The sequence below is a fragment of the Zosterops lateralis genome (genome assembly GCF_965231275.1).
Source record: "Zosterops lateralis genome assembly, chromosome: 1".
Lineage (NCBI taxonomy): Eukaryota > Metazoa > Chordata > Aves > Passeriformes > Zosteropidae > Zosterops > Zosterops lateralis.
The window spans coordinates 17,452,935-17,456,814 of NC_139762.1; positions in this window are offsets into that span (position 1 = coordinate 17,452,935).

The window sequence follows — 3,880 nt, forward strand, 5'->3', positions numbered from 1 at the left end:
GATACCGAGTCTTAGTTACTATATAACCTGAAGACAACAGCCTAACCAGCTGAAGGAGAATCCCTTTTGATTTAACAATACCTTTTGGCTGGCTAAGGGATCCAAAGGTCAATGTAGCAAAACAGAAAAGTCTAAAGAGTAGTTTTTAGAGTTTAAAATATAACACATGGTAAGGTAGTAGTTCTCATAGGCTGTATGTAGATTCTATAGGATTTTGTGTCTTGTATTGGTTGGTCACTGCAAATTAGAATATTCATCACAAAAGGGGATATAACGTATTGTAACCAGGGCCTCGCTCTCTTTTCTCCCTCTCTTTTCCCTGCTCTTTTCCCTGCTCTTACCTCTGCTCTCTTCCCCCTGCACTCTGACCCCTGCTACCTTGCTCCCTCGCTCCCCTCTTCTTAGCCCATACCCTCTTGCTCTCTCTCCCTCTCTCTTTGGGACTTCCCTTCAGCCGAGGCTGGTGGCTGAAGGGAAGGCCCTTTCTACCCACAACCCTTGCAATAAAACCACATACTCTAGAATATCTCAGGTTTGCAGAGTACCTTGTCCCTGTAAGTCACAGATGCTCCTACACAAAGACTTTATGTAAATAGACAAACAAGACTGATTCAATCCTTAGCTTCTTGAGAGCTGCCCTGGTGTTCACAGCTGATTTTACAAGTTTTCTAGAGTATCTCTATAGTAAGAATCAAAGCAAGACCTTTTTACAGTGAGGATTCTCAGGTACTGGAACAGGTTGCCCAGACAAGTTGTGGAGGATCCACCACTGAAAATGTTCAAAACTGGACTGGACAATGTCCTGAGCAACCTGGTCTAGTTGATCCTTCAGCAGGGCAGAGTGGACTAGTTCTCCAGACAGTTCTCCAACTGGAACTATTCTGTGAAATTTATTTTGCTTTACAATTAATTATGACATATTGATTTCCTATTTTTTCATGAAAGCAGACAGCTAAGAAATAAAAAATAGCTAAAGAACAGTATTAACATAACTTGAAAAAAAGCATAGAAAAATTGTCATTTCTCCTGTGTAAATGAAACATTCCAAACAATAGAACTACAAACTAGAATTCTTGATGAAGTTTTCAAGAAATTGGGAAAACTTATTTGAAATGCTATCTCATGGCATTTTATTTCAAATAACATGATTGCAAAAGATCTTTTCAGATCTTTAAGGAAATTACTTTAGGCTAAAGGGATTTATTGAAAGGACAGAAATCACAATGATATTTTCTACCTATGAAACACAGAGCAGACAGGGATTTTCATTAATTCATGCTTGGAAATAAATACTCATGGAGCTGAGAAACTAAAAAGTGCTAAGTTTGTTGACATCCCTTCCTCCTTATTTCAAAACAATTTTCACTTCACAGTTTTATTTTAGGACTACATTCACCACCCACACAACTTAGCATGAGTTAGCAGTGGATGCTCATGAGTCAACAACACAACCTTGTGGTGGCGACAGCCAACCACATTGGGGGCTGCATCAGCGAGAGCGTAGGCAGAGCTTCAAGGAAAGTGATTATCTTCTTCCATTCAGCACAAGACTTCATCATCACTGTGGTGCTCAGGGCAGGCTCCCCAGCTAAAGAGAGATATCAGCTCACTGGAGTGAGACCAATGAAGGGGCACCATGATGGTTGGGTTGTGGAGCACTGAATGTAGCAGGGCACAGGACCTGGATCTCATCTGGAGATGACCCTGGGTAGGGAACATCTTCTGGCTGTCCTCAGACATGTGATGGGAAGGTACAGGAAAGACAGAGACAGGCTGTTCTCAGAGGTATCTTGGGAAAGAACAAAGACAAACTGTTAAAAAATGTATCAGAGAAATTTCTGTTAGATATTGTCACAGGCAAAAACTGTTTCCTCCTTCAGGGAATTTCCATGAATTTCATTTATTGCCAATTAACAATCTATTAATTACAGATTACAGGTATCAAGGGAGACTGAAAAAAACAAACAACCCTCAGGAAAAATTCTGCTTTGCTTCACACACTTCTTCCTCCCCCACCAGGCCTTTTGCTCCTCAGTGCCCTGACCCCAGGCCATGCTCAGCTCTTTTGCTGAGGCAGTGGCCAGCACAGGAGACTGGGACCAGTGCACAGGGGGCTGGTTCCTTCACTGGCAGCAGCTTCTCCAGGCTGCACCTTTCAGCTCCTGCTCTGGCAAAACCTTGGACCCAACCCCTGCCCAGGTATCCTCTTCTCTCTTCCTTCCTCCTGCTCTGTGGACTTCTTTTGAAGAGTTTTCAAACAAAAAAAGCAGAGACTGAACCAGGGAGTCTCACCAGCCAGGCACATGTCGATTCTTAATTTCTAATGCTGTGCAGAAAGTCACACATGCAAGAGACTGCATTTGCTCTTCCTACCCCAGTGTCTCTTCAGCTAGGAGCTGGCTCACCCCTGGAGCCATTGTGACACTCAGGCCATAACTGAAGTCATGTCTGCATTTGCAAGCCTGCCTGGGCTGTGCCTGAAAGACACCTGGGCTGAATTATTCTTCTGGCTTCTGGCAGGGTAAAAATGCCCCAGAGACAGATGGTGGACCCTGCTGTGGAAGAAAGAAGGTCCTGGCTGTTTCAGTGTGGGGTTGAGCCTAGGTCTCCTGCTCTCTTGAGAAATGATCTGACCATGAGCTGTGCAACAGAGATGTAACTCAGCCACCTGAATGGGGTCTGCTCGTTCTTTTGTTTTTCAGGCTTTCTCTTATAACTGCTCTTGACTGGTTTATGTGGACTTCAAGTGGACAGTGTCAGGCATATTCTGACACCACCTAGAGATGAGGCCACTGGGGATATTAGTAATTAATTGATTGTCTTGAAAAGAGGCAAATACAACCTGCTTAAATGTGGGGCACCAGCTATCCCTCTCAGCTCTCTTCTCAGGCATGGCAAGTATCTATCAGCTTGTTTGACCATCCAAATAAAATGTCCCAACAATGGAGTTCCCCATCTTTCTTCACTTACACCATCAACAGTGGATTTCTTCCACATGATGATGAACTGCAATCAGTCCTTTGTCCTTTTTGTTGTGCTTGCTTCAGTAGGAGCTTTCTCATCAAGGTGAGATTGATTCCAATCGGGGTAGGCTGCATAATTATCTTGTATATAATTAAATCATAAGAGTAGGTAAGTGCATAATTTAATAATAACAATAGATAAGATATAACAGGAGCTGAATTCTATAATCACATCTTATAATTTCAACAGTTACGCACACAAATATAATGATGATTACTTGAATCTATCATAAGGTTGTCTACAAGTACAAAGTCACAATAGGTTCTTATAGAGGTACATCCATTCCCCCAGGGCCATAATCTGTTCTCCAGGGGTTAGAGTGCAGTTCTGATGTGATTTAATTCTCACACAATGATTTGTACAGTATATACCATAGCATTGTGCATTGTTAAAACAAAAACTGTGCCCTTACTGCTAGTTGCACTATAAGTGAAATTAACTAGCTAACACCAAGAGTGGAACTCCCTTTTAAATCTACTTGCATTATCTCAGGTTATCTTTTGAATTTCAGTGGGAAAATTGCTTTCCTCTCCTTTATCATTTCTGCCACAGTAAATTGCACCCACAACTGAGAAGTGTGTGTGGTGGGGAATGTAGTAGAGTTTCTGTACTGATTAGCACAAATAAAGAAGTGAGGGTGCCGTGTTCCTATGTGGGAAACTGCAATGAGTTCTTTTAAAAATATGTGGTCAAGAACAAAATTAAGCCAAATGAGGCAAACATTGTATCTGAGAACTGTTTATTGGTAATGAAAGAGAAAAATAAGAAGGAGTTACCATATTAAAGAGAGGTAGAGAAGACAGAGCAAAAGGAAGAAAAATGGGAGGGAGAGAGAGAAAAAGAGAGAGAGATCGAG